At 45.6% G+C, this 17,170-nt stretch overlaps 1 protein-coding gene across 1 annotated transcript in view; it reads right to left on the bottom strand.

The window, feature by feature from the left end:
• CRACR2A (calcium release activated channel regulator 2A) overlaps nt 1–14,732 on the bottom strand; it is a 111,364-nt gene extending 96,632 nt beyond the window's left edge. The window contains exon 1 of the mRNA XM_019544193.1: nt 14,588–14,732. The gene's annotated coding sequence lies outside the window, so the exon portion shown is untranslated. The remainder of the gene's footprint in view (nt 1–14,587) is intronic.
• Nucleotides 14,733–17,170: the final 2,438 nt, after the last annotated feature.

The raw sequence follows: 17,170 nt of genomic DNA on the forward strand, positions 1-17,170 counted from the left end.
TCATCAGCAAATTTGAACAGGGTGCTTTTTACCCCCTCGTCCAAGTCACTGATGAAGATGTTGAACAGTGTGGGCCCGAGGACCGAGCCCTGGGGACCTCACTGCCCACATCCCTCCAAGTCAAATAAGACCCGTCCACCACCACACTCTGGGTGCAGCCCTCCAGCCAGTTGTCAACCCATTTGACTGTGTAGGTGTCAACACCACAGTCCCCCAATTTTAAATGAGAACGGGGTGAGAGACAGTGTCGAAGGCCTTCCTAAAGTCCAGAAATACTACGTGCACTGCTACCCCTGCGTCTAAGGATTTGGTGACCTGGTTGTAGAAGGCCACCAGGTTGGTTTGACAGGATGCCGCTAATGAACCCATGTTGGTTGCCTTTAAGCATAATCTCCCCTGCTGGCCCCTCGTGGACATGCGCCAGAATAATTCTCTCAAAAAGCTTCCCCAGGATCGAGGTAAGACTAACTGGCCTATAGTTTCCTGGGTCCTCCTTCCTCTCCTTTTTGAAGATGAAACCACATTTGCCCTCTTTCAGTCCTCTGGCACCATACCAGAGCACCACGAGTGCTCGTAAAGCTGTGCCAGGAGTCCCACAATGACCTCAGCCAATTCCCTCAGTACTCGAGGGTGGAGATCGTCCATACCAGCTGACTTGAATACGTCCAGTCCCTCCAAAAGTTCCCGAACTAGTTCCTCACTAACCCTTGGCCTACGTGTGCCTCCCCTGGGGCCTGAGGGGGGCCCAGAGTGGGGGTGGCTGTTCCGGTCCCTGCCCAGAGTGGGGGTGGCTGTTCCGGTCCCTGCTTAGGAAAATGGAGGCAAAGAAATTGTTAAATGTTGGCTTTGTCATCTGGTATGATGACCAAATTTCCTAACGTGTCCTGCAGGGGCCCCACATTACCCGGAACCTTCTTTTTACCTCCTATGCATTTAAAAAAAGGACTTCTTTAGCCAATTATGGATTACAAACTTCATTGCTGAAGAAGAAAGATTTCTACACTTCCCTGCCTGCCATCTGACACCACCAGGGAAGAAATCCTGCTCAATCTACACAAGAAAGAGTAAGCTCATAAAGAGACTCTCATGGACCCAGAGGAAGTTTTCCAGCTTCTGCTTCCTCTGTGCAAAAATGAAGTTTATTTACTACATATGGAGACTTTTTACCATCTTGAACTTTCCCTGAGCCTGATGAAGGGCACATGAGCCCGAAAGCTTGTAGAAAAATAATTTGTTGCAATTTCTTAGTTGGGCTAATAAAAGGTATAATTTTGGAGCCAAGAGTTCTAGATTTCTGCATCTCAATTTCTCAGCCATTCCGATACCTTGCAAACACTGGTAACAACAAAAGATTAAAACTGAGGCATGCTACATCTTATTGGATGGATACTTTAAAATTATTCAACAGTCACATTCCACAAAAGTGAAAAATTGCTCTATCTAAGCATTTACCTAATAATGAAAACTTACTGACAGCTTGAAAAATCAGATCATGCCCCCCTCCCCCCCCCGACTAGAACCATCCAGCAGAGACTTGGCTTCCCACTGTCTGGTCCCAGTATCACTGCAAACACTGGGCTACATATAAATGGGCCCTGTTGTAGGCAGCGGAAGGCCAAGTCTAATAGTGCTTAACGCCCCTGCCCCCAAACTAATTTTATGGCTGCTGGGACAGCACCACCACCATGCCCCACTGCTGCAGTGCTGCACCCAGTGCTCCCACCCCGGGCTCCACGCCACCATGCAAACAGCACCAGCAGGTGCTGGCCCCTGCAACAGCCCTGCAGGAGGGAGGGGCAGGGGTCAGGCAGGCGCACCCCACAATGCTCAGCCCCTCCAAATAATATTTTCTCCTGCCGCTTATGGGACCTGTCATCAGCCAGTTTAAGTTAACATGGATCTAACCAACACTAGCTAAGAATATGGACCTTTGAGGTTTCTTACAAGCTGCCTAATCCTCTTTGCAAACCAGTTTTCAGACAGGTTGGATGCCCAGCACTATGTTTGGAAGGATCCACTGTGATCTCCTGGGGAAGGCACGTCAAACCCACCCAACCACAGGACCCTGTGGGAACCGGATCTGGACCAAGCAGCATCCAGGAACCAGGACAGCAAATGCAGCCATCACTCGCCCACCCTCACCAAAACATATCCACAAGGAGGCTGTGTACTATGGGTTTTGTCAGTGGACCCCACCCCATCTTATTCTGCCTCCCAAATTCCTGGCCCTTCTTCTAGGAGCCCTGCAGGCTAAATGACATGGCTCCACAGGCCAGATCCAGCCTGCAAAGTAAAGGGAGTGTGACACAGGTGGCAGAAAATTCTACAGTATCTTCAACCATTTTTTTTAAAGCATATTAACTAACCCTCCCTCCACCCCTCCAGTCATGTGTCTAGCCTAAAATGTCATCTTCAGGTTTTGGGCTTTTTTTTTTTTTTTTTTTAAACCAACCATGGGGGCCTTTTTAGTTGCTTTCTGAGTCTTTTAGGTTTCCTTTAAGTCATATTGTTCAGCTCTTTCTAAAGCCACAAGGGTTAGGCAGTTTAAAAAAAATGAAAACTCAGATCCTCTTGTGATCTTTATACTCCAGGAGCCTAGACATTAAAAAAAATTTCCCTTCACCACCAATATTGCAAGAGTTAGTGGCGTTACCTTCATCTCCCGATTTAAGCAACAAGCTGATAACCTCTGCTCAACTCAGGGCATATCTTTCAGAACAATATCCCAATCTCAATTTAATTTTCATTGATCTAATTGCAATTCATTGGAGTCATGAGCATTCTGTATGTTTAGGGGAAAAAAAATAAAAATCAGGCTGTTAATTCCGAAGGATTCATTTAGCAAATAAATAGCTTTCACAGCCAATGATCAGATAAGCATTCTTTTATTTTTTCCCTCCTCAATACCATTCCTCAAGTTACAAAGGAAAAGCAACAAATGCCACTTTTAAAACTATGACTTGATGACTGGAATGTGTTCCTGCCACACTGCTCGTCCCAAGGAGCTTCTAAACTAAGAAAGTAATTTCCGTCCAGTAATCAACCCCTTCAATAATACCTTTCTCCTGTGCAAAGAAAGAACAATCCGCGTCTCATTGTCTGTGGACACAGAGCCCTGAATTAGTGTGGTTCTGTTGCAGAGCTGGACCACCACGAACATCCTGCTCAATTATTCAGCACCCAGTCCTGTGTTGCTGTTGTATCTGTTTTAATTACCTTGAGCTCTGAATTTCTTTTGGGCACTAGTTAGGTTGGCTTTGTTTCTGAGAACAACTGCTTTCCCACTTCCTGTACCCTCACTTTCTCACAAGTTCCCCTTTAAGTATCTACAATGCAGTAACACACCAGCTCACAACACCTAACTTCTGTAAACTTCAGCAGGGTTTACTTTAAACCACTGCTTGTTTAACACTAGAGATAAAGCAAACCGAAAGTCCAGGAAACTCTCCTTTCCAAATAATTTCCTGTTAGCACATACACACTGCACACTCAGACTAGTGGACAATGCACAAAAAGAAGCAGTGTTTATCCTTAGATTGCTCAGTATTTTTTCCTTGGATTCTTTGCTACGCATACAGCAGGCTGACATAAGTGCAATACAATCAAAAAGGAGGAAACAAATCATTGGCAGTGAAACCAGCAGGCCTCACTGAAGTCTTGACACTGCCATCAGAGTCATTTGCTTGGTTTCAATGGCATTATTTCTTATTTACATCATTACAAGAGCAACAAAAAACAACCATTTGGCCAGATTTTGATACACCAAAAGCATTCCACAACCACAACTCTCCTGTTTGTATCCCTCCAAAGCATCTAAAGTACCCAAGAGGACCAAAACACCTTTTTAGAGTTAAACAAGTATTTCTTCAGTTCCCAGTCTTCATGGCTAAGTAGAGACAGCCAAAAAGCTTGAGGCTGAATTGATTCAATCTTCACAGGTTAGTCTAAGCTCCACGGATTAAACTGATAAGCATGTGAAACTTCACTTTTGATTCCAGAAATGCAGCCACATGCTTGCAGTGACTCACGTCAGAAGTTGGGGGGGGTGCTAGAACATACCTCCCTGCTCAGCTGGGGCAGACAGCTTGGGGCAAGACTAGCTTGCCCACCCTACGAGGGGGGGGGTTGCGAGGAATGCTGGGGGACTGTAAGTTAACTTGAATCTGGAGGGGAGTTGAGACAGAAACTCAATAAACCAATTTAATTTAAATTAGTTAAATCTGACACTACATCCATCCAGATTAATCTTAAACTCATTTTGGCCATTTTGAAAGTAGTTTATGAGCACTGAACTTCTGTTGTTACAGTCTTGCACTGGTTTCCGAGCACATAAGTATGGTTTGGGTTTGTGTGTAATTTCTGGGCCTAGCTTGTATGTGCACCTGGACAATAAAACAGATACCAAAGGCAAGGGATATGTCAGCACTAAAGAATCCAAAGTAAGCTAGATTTAAAAAAAACAAAAAAAAAAAACAACCTTTGGTAGAAATGGTACAGGAGCCCAATACTCCATTCCTCATCTGTCTCTGGATGGGATCCACGAAACTGAGCCACACAGAAAGCATAACTGTGAAGTGCTACAAAGAGCTTTGGGCAGTCTGTCTACAGAAGCTCACCACTGACCCTGAAGACCTCCCCCACCTAATCTAGATTGGAATAGGATGAGAGTATTGCACCAAGTTCAGGGAGCATCCAAACTTTTCCCAACCAAAGGCCACATAGAGAATTTGTAGGAAGTAAGCATTAAAACAAAATGAAGGAAAATCTTGCACCTGAAGACAGAACTAAGCCTGACAAGACTATAACCCAACCATGTATGCTCCACTTGATCCACACAGTCTTGGTTTAATTTTCAGGAAAATCTGTGGATCTCAAATGTTCCTTGCCCACAAGTCCAAAAAGACATTTCCTGCCCATGTTCAGGTGGGAGTCTCCTTTCCTGGCCTCCTTGTAAGGTGTTAATGCAACCCTTGTTTGAGTAAAATGTAAGTGCTCTCCCAGGCATACCCTGCAAAAACCTTGTCCCCTAACATGAGCTGCTTGGAATGGATTTCTTACTGTTGGGGACAGTATGGGTTGATTTAAAAGAATCAGTTTAAGGCAATTAAGTATTTTTGAGAAGGAGATCAGAAGCATCTCAGCAATTAAATAAAGTTCAATGTATGTCAATGTAAAAAAAATCTCTCTCTGTCTTATTTTATGCTAGAGAAAGAGGAAATTATAACACTGCTCTAAAAAATTATATTTTAATACAGGCAAGAAATGCTGATTTGGCAAGGTGGGAGAACAAATCTTCTGCAGGGCTAGCTTTTCCAACACTGTCCCCAAGCATGCCTCATCCCTGACATGCCTCCAAGAGTGAAAAGTTATTTCAGAGTCCCTACCCTTCACAATTCCTGCCCTTTTTACTAAGAGCCCTGAGCAGTGGTTTACACTGTAAACTTTAAAGGATATGAGTGTATATCCGCTAGGGAGTCTAGCCAGGAGCCACCCAACGCATTTCAAACATGTTACTCTACAAATAGTGGCTGGAAGTCAATGACATTTGTTTTTCTAGATGTCAGGTCATTAACAGTAGCAACATATTCAGGAAGATAATTTTTTATTAGGTCTTTCATCATCACTTCAAATTTTTTCCCCAAACAGAACACGTTCAATGAAAGATATAAAGTCATCTATCACAAGTACCATCATGCAAATAGGGTCAGAAGACTGGGCAGCAGCAAAACACACTTCCAAGCAAAGTGAAACCAACATTAAGCTGAGTTCTTCCAATTCCATAATGTGTTTATATGACAGTGGTCCAAGTAGCAAATACAAATTTGAAACTTCAAAATACAAAATTACATTATTGGAAGAGGTAACATGCAGTGTAGACCCTTGACAAGAATGGATTGGGGCATATTAATCTACTAGACATATACCTACTATTGAAACAACACTCATCTCTTCCCATGAGTGTTGTTTTTTCTTCCTTTTAATTCTACATGAATTTTTTTCAGCATAAAGGATAAGGTGGTTGACTTTCACAGTGAAAGCTGGCATAGGTTCATCAACTAAAACATCTTAATAAGTCATTTATACAGGTGGGGGAAATGGAAGTTTTTTTTCTGTAAGTTTCCATAAACATTTTTGAACTTTTAATTAAAACACAGAACAAAGCCAAACCAAACAAAAAGGATGAAATCTAAAATGTCTTTAGTTTCTAATAACTGAAACAGTTTCTGATTTCAAGCTTTTCACCACAATTTAAAATTTCACCCTAGCTGAAAGTCTGGATGCAAATTAAACTTTCATTTTGATCACAAGTCTATTTTTTGTCGGAACAAATAAACAAAAAAAGCCCTCAAAAGAGCAGTGTTGCTGCCTCTATCACCAGTTTCTATGGAACTGTATTGCAGCAAAGGATCTGATCTTCAGCTGTGTCAATGACCTATTACAGGCACTTTCATATTCTTTGCCAATTCATTTATATAGTATGCGTGAGAAATGACTATATGGGTGAGGAGCAGACCTCTCCCATTTGTTAGGCTGTTTTTGCTGCTGCTATAAAGCCTGGCATGTTTTTTAAATTGCTTTCTTTACCTGTGAACGAGATGTAAGAATGACCTCAGTGTTGTTTGTTCCCTATGGTTTGGCTCCAGGACATGGAAAATGTCTACACACAAACTCACTTATCAGTGTTTGATTAGCTGGCTGTGTGTCCTTGAGCTCTGCAAAAACACTCGTATATCACAAGGAGCAGTGTATCGCTACAGATTCCTACCGGACTTTCAATTCACTGCTGTTTGCAAATGGAATTATAATGTCTGTTTCCTGTCCACAAGAACGCTAGTCAGACTAGTTCTGGAAGTGTGCTTACATAATCTCCACTTCTATTCCTGTTCCTTTCTTTGCTAACCTCCATGGCGAAATGCCTCTGAATAAAGGAGGACTGGACAAGACCCAGTGTGGAGCACATACCTCATCATTAGCCTCAAGGACCAGGTTTTAATAATTCAGCTTTCTGCTGAAATAGTGGGGACTGTGGAAAGGATGGTTGGGGAATGGCAGTTACTTACTCTAGAAAAGAAGCACATTTCCTGTAGCCTGGGCATGTGGTATGGCAGACTAGCTTGTAACATGCCAGTCTAACAGTAGAGACCATCGATTGTATTCCTGGGCTAGAGTTGCTATGAATAACTCCATCGGGGAATGGTCTGACTAGCTCTATGGAGGAATGTATGCTTCTCTTCTGCAGTGCTGCAGCAGGTCACTGCAGCAACACAGTCCTATACCACCTCCTAACAACCTGCGTCTATGTGATGACATTTTTTTTAATGTGTCTGCTTCTGTGCTAGCTGCATACTTACTGCTGTGGCAGGAAAGTCTACCTGAACAAGTCATTTCTGTGCAGCAATAAAAAAAAAAGTACCTTCACGCTAACCACAGCACAGGCTATCTCCCAAAAAGATCTTGATCTTTTCAAAGACTGCGTGACAATAGAAAATGAACTAAGAACCAATATAGTATAAAAGAGCATTGGTGGGAGGATGCCTGAAATAAAAAGATAAGGGTAGCTACCTATGCTCTGTAGTTGTGTTGATACAGTAACACAATTCCATAAAGCAGTTTGATTCTCCTTTACCCATTTGTCTTACGCTTACAATTCCACAGGCCCTTGATACAGTTGGCCCTTGTTTACAACATAAGCAAGACAATCAAACTCAATGTTAAGGTAGCATTTTTTGTTCCATTTTTTCCGAACACAGGATGGCAGGGAGTAAAAATCTGGCTTTGTTGAAGTCAATGGCAAAATTCCTTTCGACTTGGATGGGTAAAGGAGAATCAAAGTTTCATCCTTGCATAAAACTAGATAAGTCAGGAAAGCTGTTGACCCCTCCTCTCCTTCTCCCTTAGTCTGGCATTTATTTTCTTTCATATTTCTAAAAAAAGAAAAAAAGAAGTTACTTTCTTCTCCTATGGTACTGGATGCGTTTTGAGTATGGGCAGGTTAGCAAATGGCATCACTCAGAAAACTGACCATCCTCTACTCACTCAAGACAATTTTCTCAATTAACTCAACAGCTTTGCCATTTTGTCTTTTATACTCTATTAAATCTATTACACTTATTATAATTAAGATTTTTTTTTTACCACAGCTGTGTGAAAATATACCAAGTGAATTGAGTCCTAGAGTTACAAACTGACATCCCTGAAGGCCTCTGCCTATTAAAAGAGCAGGAGAGAGGTACAGTAAAAGCTCTGTTATCTGGCATCCTCTAGGAATGGGGGATGCCAGTTAATCAAATATTCTGGTTAATCAAATGGGGACCGTCTGGTGCACTCCCTGGCGTCAGTGTGCCAGGGGACAGGGAGGGGGGCCCCCTACACAGGCTGCTTTTTCCCCTCGAAGGCTGCTTTGCTCCGGGCTGTGGGCCAAAAAAGTGGCGAAGAAAAACTCAGCTTGCGGCGGCAAAACAGGAAGTCCCCCGGAAGTGGTATTTACGGTTTCGCTTTTGCCGTGTCGCTTGGATGCCAGTTAATAGAGTTTTCCGGCTAATAAATTGCCAGTTAACACAGTTTTTACTGTAGCTAGCTATGTTAGTCTGAACTCAAGCAGAAGAGGGGGAGGGTAGAGTTGCAACTTGCAGACTAAGCAGGATCTCCTCTGCAGTAGGCTGATTTATCCAGAATGTGGAGGGGAGCCTGACCTCAAAACAGACTATTTACACCTCAAACAGCAGAAAAGCCCAGTACCCATTTAAGGCACCCCCCGAAGGGGCCAGATGTTTGCTCAGTGCCCTACAGCTGCTGTTGAAAGCAGTAAACTTTGCAGTGAACTCAGTCCAGCCACTTCAGCAAGGTGCCTTCATGAAAACTCAGAAGTTCTGAAAACTTGCTCCCAAAAAAGCTAATAGCAGGGGTGCTGATATACTTCAGGTACCTCGGTGACTCAAGTCTCACCATTTTGTGAGAGATGCAAGAGGAACATAAGAAATATTTATGCAACTCTATCACACATGTCACTGAATACTGAAGGCTGTTGCTGGATGCCAGAATACATCACAGAAATTGAAGAGAGGTCTTGAAGGGATCTCACAAGGTCATTTAGTCCAAACCGGTACTCAGGGCAGATCGTTGCTACCTAAGGTATCCTAGCCAAGTGACTGTCTAACTCGCACTTAAAAACTTTTGACAAAGCTTCTACAACTTCAGGTAATCTGTTCCAGGGTTTAACTACCAATATAGTTTAAAAAATGTTTCCTAATGTCCTAAAATCTTCCTTGCTGCAATTTAAGCCCATTACTTCTCGTCTTGCTCTCTGCAGACACAAAGAATAGCTGACCATCATGTTCTTTTGTAATAAACCTTTTTGTATTTAAAGGCAGTTTTCAAACCCTTCCCCTCGGAGTCTTCTTTTCTGTAGACTAAATAATCCCAATTCTTCCAAGCTTTTACTGTGAGCACTTTTACACGTGCTCCAGGGTAGGGGAGGACAGCACTTTAATTGGAGTGGCTCCAAGAGGCGCTCCAATTAAAGTGCCACAGCATCTCATGTATCAGCATCTCCATGCTTCAAACTGGCAGTGGGGGCACTTGAACTAAAGTTCATTGACCGAGCTTCAGATAAAACACCCCCACAGCCTTTTTGAAGTGTGAGGACACTGATACATGAAATGCGGAGGCTGGCTGCAGCATGATATTACCATGCTCCAGCAGACTCGAGTCTGCTTCAACTTGCTGTAATTACAATGTATTGGAACACCCTCCATTCTCGTGCATGTACAGACACCTTGTATTTCTTCTTTTCCCCATGTTTATTTGTTGCTCAGCTCTGGACCTTTCCAATTTATCTATATCTTCCTTGAAGCATGGTAACTAAAACTGGACACAGTTCTCCAGGTAAAGTCTCACCAGTATTGTGCTGAATTGAACTGAATCGAATAATTACTTTTTATGACTGGCATAAGAAAGTCATGTTAGTACATGCCAGAATACAACAACACAGTGTTAACTCATATTCCACTGTAACCCCCACAGAACAGTACCAGGATAGCCACCTGGAAAACTCCACCTTATACTACCTCCCAGCTTGACATTTATTTCTTGGAGGAGTCAAAGGTTATGAATAAGGGATAGACCAGGAAGCAGCAGAGAATTTACAACTGAGAAATTCTGAAAAGACATGAGGTTCACTCTCCAGATGCCTAGCCCCCCAGCTGGCAAGGAGGAAAGAAGCAAATGGAAGGTGTGGGGAAGGAGATGAGATGGAGCTGGGTATTGGTGAGCTTTATGATAGACAAGTTTTATGGTGGAATGCAGACATGAAAAAGTTCCTGGCAGTGGAGAGAAATGAACCAATAATACAGTTTAAGGAAGAGAGAGCAGGGCAGAAGGGATGCGAATGACAGAGAAGTAGTGGTTATGGACACAGACATGGACTGGTGATTGTGGAACCACTGAGCTATCAAGCAGTGATGGAGGTGAAGTGGTGTTAGCAGGAGAGAGAGACCTCAACTAAGAGATGAGAAGGGAGCAATGTTTAGGACTGAAAAGTACAAGCAAAAGCCTATTTTAGTTAAAGGGAAGATTTATGCAAGGCTAACTCTTAGGGCAGTGATAGGGAGGAAGTAGGAAACTGAAAGATCAAGTAAGATGTCATCCTGGCATTTGAATTGCTGAGAATGAGGGGGGAGTGGCTGCAAGGAGGAGAGGAATAAGGAGAGCCAAGTTTCAAAGCCAGAAGGCAAGGTGGATAGAGAATAATTTGGAAGGCAATGACTAACAGCTAAAGAGGGGGGAGGGGGACAGAGGAAGAGGCTGATGTGTAGGAAAGGGGTAAGAGGGAGTGGATGGAATTGGCTTGATGTAAGAGAAACAAGCTTATAAAAATATGTGCAAGGCTGTCAAGGCAGCAGAAATTTTCTTCTCTCTGAATACATACAAAATCTCATCCAGAGGAACTGTTCTGGGTGATACCAGGACAGTAAGCCAGTAAAGACAAGTCCGAGGTCACGCATTTGGGACAGAACAAGCCCATGCACCAGTACAGGCTGGGGACCGACTGGCTAAGTAGCAATTCTGCCGAAAAGGATCTGGGGGTTACAGTGGACAATACACTGAATATGTGCCAACAGTGTGCCCTCATTGCAAAGAAAGCTAATGGTATACTTGACTGCATTAGTAAAGCACTGCCAGCAGTGAGGGAAGTGCTTATTCCCTTCTATTCAGCACTAGTGAGGCAACATCTGGAGTCCTGTGCCCAGTTTTGGGCCCCCGCGCTTCCACTACAGAAAGAGTATGAACAAATTGGAGAGTCAAGCAGGGGGCAACAAAAATGGTTAGGGGACTGGGGTGCATGACTTCTGAGCAGAGGCTGAGAGAACTGGGTTTATTAGTGTGAAGAAGAGAAGACTGAGGAGGGATTTAATAGCAGCCTTTAACTACCTGAAGGGTGGTTCTAAAAAGGATGGAGCTGGATTGTTTTCAGTAGTGGCTGATGACAACAAGGAGCAGTGGTCTCAAGTTGCAGCAAGGCAAGTTTAGGTTAGATATCAGAAAAAACTCTCTCACTAGGAGGCTAGTAAAGCACTGGAACAGGTTACCCAGAAAGTCCATCCTTGGAGGTTTGTAAGACCAGCCTAGATAAAGCCTTGGCAGGGGTGGAGATGGTCCTGCTTTGAGCAGGAAGTTGGACTAGATGACCTCCTGAGGTCCCTTCCAACCCTAATTTTCTGTATATCATAGAATTATGATTTTGTCAGGGCTACCTGGAAATGTGATCAAACATTTGTCCCTGTGGCAAGTCTTCTTTTTTCTGGGCGGATCAAAGCAGATTTGGCCTGGAATTGGTGTTTCTGAAGTGCGGAGAATGGGAAAGCAGGACAGATCTGTGCCTGCCGACAGTCTCAATCTCCAGGTGAGTTTCAACCAGATTCTCTCCACACAGGTGTGTGCAGAGATCTCCTAACTCCTACCTGCAAGTAAAATTTGGATCGCTCATAACCAAGTCAGTCATGCAGGGTGGCACTAGTTCTGCTGTTTAGTTGCACCTCACTAGGGGAGGCAGTGAGCCAGGATACCTCAAGACCCATCATCCAGCCATCACGTCAGGGGGAGATGGTGCAAGCCCTTCACAAGAAGCATGCCCAGATTCCACACTCAGATCATCCTCACCATTTTTTGCTGCAAGACCAATAGCCTAAAGTAGGAAGGAGAAAGTGGGGAACCAGGGAAGCAGTCCTGGGCATAGCCTCTGTGGGGGGCTGGGGAGGGGGCAATGGGAAGAGATGGGGAGAAGGGAAAAGTGCTCAGATAGCCACAACTGCAGTGGCACCATGGCAGCTGGTGCTGCCCTGGGTTTTTCAAGGCTGCTCTGGCCATGGAGCTGCTCAGCTATGCCTCCTAACTTTATGGTCCAACGGAAAAAAGACTGAAGCCTGTATATAGGCAGCAGACCCACCTTTTTGTTCCTTTATTGCACCAGCACACTGCATTGTGCCATCTCCAGTGGGACCCATGCCTCACTGTACACTTGTACACTGTACACTAACAAACTCCAGGCCAAAAAACTCATTGAAGTTCTTGAGTTCATGGAGCTAAAGCATCTACAAGTTCCCTGCCCAACTCCATAAAAGGAATTTCTCTGGGAAACAGGGCCTCAGCTTTAAGCTGTCCGTACTATGAAATGGATGCGTCATGCCTAGGTTTGTAACTGACACTTAACTAGCTGTCTTTTTTATAAGAACAAAGATTCAGAATCTCCCCCCATTCCAACCTTACAGGGCAGTGGAGAGTAACTCCACAAGAAACAAAAATTATGTTAGGGCTAATTGGAGGGGGAAATGGCCAACAAGGTGTACTGAGCTCCTCCATGTAGTCACCATTTGACACTCAACAAAGCCAAAATGAAAAGCCCAATGGACCCAGAGAAAAGGAGAGAGAAGCAGCGTTACCTTGCAGACTAAAGAACAGTCTGCAGAGTCAAAGCTGCTTGATAAATTAAGTCTTTTTGCGCAAGTCTCTTTTGAATCACAAGATGAATCACTTTTGCAGATGAAACCAGGTTGGGTTTACTGATGTCTGACCCCATACTGAACACAATGATTAGCCCACAATGCCATGCAAGAGGCAAGGATTTCTTAGGACCCCTCCTACACGCTTACGTAAGTTATACAATTAACTAGTTAATCGTGCAATAAATTTAGACCAGCCATAGGTGCAAAGTAACTGTCACACCATAAAAAATCATTATTCAGCTATAAAGAGAGCTAACCAGCTATAAAGTTAGTGCTTGAAAATGTGCAACAACTCCATAGCTGGTTATATCCAGCTTTAATTTAAACACATAACATAGCACGGCCCTTAGGCGATAGCTTTCACGGGATCCACAGCATAGTTGGGACAGTTAGACAAGTTTTCAAATGTGTGGAGCTGAGGGTTTGTTGGTTTTTTTAAAATAAACTTGCCTCTGCTTGTTTTCTCTTCCTGGAAGAGATGTTATAATGTTAGAGCGATGTTGTAGCAGTGAGGGTCTAGGAACCGTGAGAGAGGCAAGGATTTGTTAAGATGACAGCTTTATTGGACCCACTGCCTAGTTGGGATAGAGTCGAGACAAGCTTCTGAATGCAATACATTGAGAGGACCTGTTGATGAACATCTTGCATTGGGAAGCTGAGCTTTTATTGCACTCGCTGCCTAGTTGGGACACAGTCAAGACAAGCTTTCAAAAGTAAGGCGTTGAGGTGAACTGCTGGACAAAGTCTTGGATTCATAAGCTTGCCTCAACTCCTTGGGATAGAGTCACAAGCTTTCACATGCAAGACATTCTTTAGCAGGTCACCTCAGTCCCTTGCATTCAGAAGTCTGTCTTGACCCACCACATAGCTGGGAGAGAGTTAGGACAAGCTTCCAAATGCAAGACATGGAGGTGCCCCACAGAAACGTGTCTTGCTCGGAAAGCTTGCCTCAACTCCATCCCAACACTCGGTGGGTTCACTAAAAGCTCAGCTTCCCAATGCAAGACATACTTTAGCAGGTCACCTTTGAAAGCTTGTCTAACTGTCTGAACTAGGCAGCAGATAAGACCACGAATGCAAGGCATGGAGATGACCCGTTAAAGAACGTCTTGCATTGGAAAGCCCAGCTTTTCTCCGACCCACTCCCTAGCTGCGCTCAAGTCAAATGCAAGACAGCCACACTTCACCAGGTCACCTCAGTGCCTCGCATGTGAAAGGCTGTCTAACCCTATCCCGACTAGGTAGCAGGTCCAAGGAGAGCTCAGCTTCCCAATGCAAGACGTTGTTCAGCAGATAACCTCAATGCCTTGCACCCGCTGCCTGCTTCGCTCTCAACCAGGCAGAGGGGCAAGCCAACCGTCGCAAGTGCCAACAAGAGAAGTGTGTGAATGAATGCAAGACAGTTGTCGGGCAGGTGACCTCGGGGTCTGGCACGGGGAAGCTGCTCTTCCCTCCACGCTAGCTAGGCAGGGGAGCGACACCAGGTCCGCTTCCCAATGCACGCGGGTGTGCAGCAGGTCCCTCCACGCCTCGCACAGGAAAACCTGTCCAGCCCCACCCCACCCCACCGCTAAGCCGCTCCTCACCTCTCACCCAGCTCCCAGGTTACCTCCCGGGTCTGACACTCCAGCCGCTCTCCCAGCGAGACCCAGCAAGCGGATGCCCGGGCCGTGCCGCTCCTCCTCCGCCGTGTTAACTCGGCTCTCACCCCCACCCGCAGCAGAGGAGCTGAGCGGTGCAGGAGGGAGCGCCCCGCAGCGTGCCGGGCACAACCGAGAGGGGAAAGCGTGTCTGTCCGAGGGCGGCCCCGCTTATCCGCTCCCGCCGCCCGGCCACGGAGCAGCTGCGGGGCAGCGGCCCCGCTTCCGCAAACAGCGCGGCCCGGGGCGGGATTGGGGCTGCCGGGGCCGCCTCTCTCCTCCTCCTCCCCCTCCCGGCCCGGCCCGCGGGGCAGCAGCGCCGGGCACTTCCCGCGTGGCGGCGGGCTCCGGGCCGCCTGAGGGGGCCCCTCGGCTTCCCGCCTCCCTCCTTCCCGCCCACCTCTGCCCACTTAGCCGGGCCACCCGCCCAGCCTAAGCCCGAAGCGGTTGTGCCCTGCGCCGGACACTACGCGGTGGGGCCCCTGGCTTCGCACCGCTAAAGGCCGCAACCAGCCGGCGGAAGGGCCCCCTCAAGCATGGGCTGCTCCAGGGCTTGGAAACGTGGCGGAGGGGGTGGTGTGCGGCACAGCCTCGCGTCTAACAGGACGGGTTTCTCTCCAGTTGAAAAGAGAAACGAGGAGCTTTATGAATAAACTAAGGGCATATTTCCAGTGTAAGATCAGAGCAAAACCACATACAAGGATTGGCACATGCACCAACATGTTAGGGCACCTCTGCCCTCATGGTTGCTAGCACTGCCCAGTACCCCTCAAGGCCTGCTCTGACCTCCCCGAACACCTCCTGCCCGCCCTCAGGCTGGGGCTGCGCTCAGGGGTAGGCTCCTAAAGGGGAGGTGCAGGAGGCCCTGTCAAGAGCATAGAGAAGGCTCAGGGTTTGGGGGTTTTTGTGAGCCTGAATAAGAACCACACATTCAGGTGGGTGGCAAAGCACTGGCACATACTGCCCAGAGGTGGTGGGCTCTCCATCCTTGGAGGTTTTTTAAGACCCAGCTGGACAAAGCCTTGGCTGGGATGATCTAGTTGGGGATGGTGCTGCTTTGAGCAGGGGGTTGGACTAGACCAGTGTTTCTCAGCCTGTGTCCTGACCCAAAGTGGGTTGCAAGAACATCTGAAAGTGTTGTGAACAAACTTGAAAAACAGATCAAAACACTTTAAAAATGGATTCTCCTTTAAAGAAGAAAAATGTGGGAAACTGGGGCTTTTCCCTTGCAGGCTGGCAGAGTTTTGGGTTGCTTGGAGGGCCCCCTGCATCCCACATACCTGCCCCCCATGCCACACACTGGGGGTAACAGGTCAGAAGTAAGGGGTACTGGGGGGAGAACTGGCCATTGATGTTTACAGACGGGTCCTGGTACAAAAAAGATTGAGAACCACTGGATGATCTCCGGAGGTCCCTTCCAGCCCTAATTTTCTCTAATTCTGTGATCCAACTATAAGCTTTTGCCTCTGGGTTGCTCCGCCTGTTGCATTTTTTCTAACCTTTCTCCATAACCTAGCAATTAGTGCATGTGCCAGTCCTCATATTTGATTTTGCTCTGATCTTACACTGAAAATATGGCCTTAGTTTATTCATAAAGCTTCTAGTTCCTCTTTAACTGGAAAAAAACACATCCTGTTGTATGTGAGACTGTGCTACACAGTCCCCACCTTTATTTTCAAAATCCTGAATAAGCCCATGGATCAGTCCCTGCTTCTGTTGGCTTATGGTCTTTACATTGCAAAGTCGAGGTTGTATTGCCCCACTGTATTTAGCCTCCTGTCTAGAGCACAAGTGCTTTGGGTTTAAATACTGGGCTGGTTGCCTATTAAGGTTGCAAAAATGATGGCCAACACTTGTGGAGAGAGCACAGATTCCCCACTCCCCACCCCATAGAAGTCATTCAGAGGCTGAAGAGAATCTATCAAAATTCACCCACAGTAGGATCAGAAAAAAGGGAAGGAGAACTATTGAGAACTATTAGGATGGAGGTAGTACAGATAATATCAAGCACCTTCCTGCCTCCTTTACATGCAATAGCTTGCTTTGCTCCTATTAATTTATACTGGTGCCTCCTGCTAATGCACATTATTATAGGTTAATGCACAGGTGCACCTTATATCAATACAAGTCATCTGATGATCAAGCAAAAATACAGGGCAGGCCCTCCATCTTATTGAACAAATATTTTCACTGTAGAGATAAATCCAAATCCCGTGGAAGAGAAGAGGGGGAGGTGGGGGTCTTCAAGCTTACAGACCTGGCTCTGACAGGACAACAAATTGAGAAAGTGCTGAAGTTAAAGCTGGCTAAAAACTGAATCTGTTTGCAGGTTTCCATGAGCTCTTCAGTTCCACCCTGTTTTTACCACTTTGAGTTTACTAGTGGCAAATGTGGCTTTGTTTGCTGTGTTTTTTGTCCATGAATGCTCGAGTTCATTTGTAAGCAGGGAGACTTGTGCATTAACAGCAGCATTTGCTGAGCATGCTTCTCCTACTGCAAAACTTTCAGACAGCCAGTCAAGAGCAGAAA

The sequence above is a fragment of the Crocodylus porosus genome, unplaced genomic scaffold (assembly GCF_001723895.1).
Source record: "Crocodylus porosus isolate Cpor-Errol unplaced genomic scaffold, CroPor_comp1, whole genome shotgun sequence".
NCBI classification, from domain to species: domain Eukaryota; kingdom Metazoa; phylum Chordata; order Crocodylia; family Crocodylidae; genus Crocodylus; species Crocodylus porosus.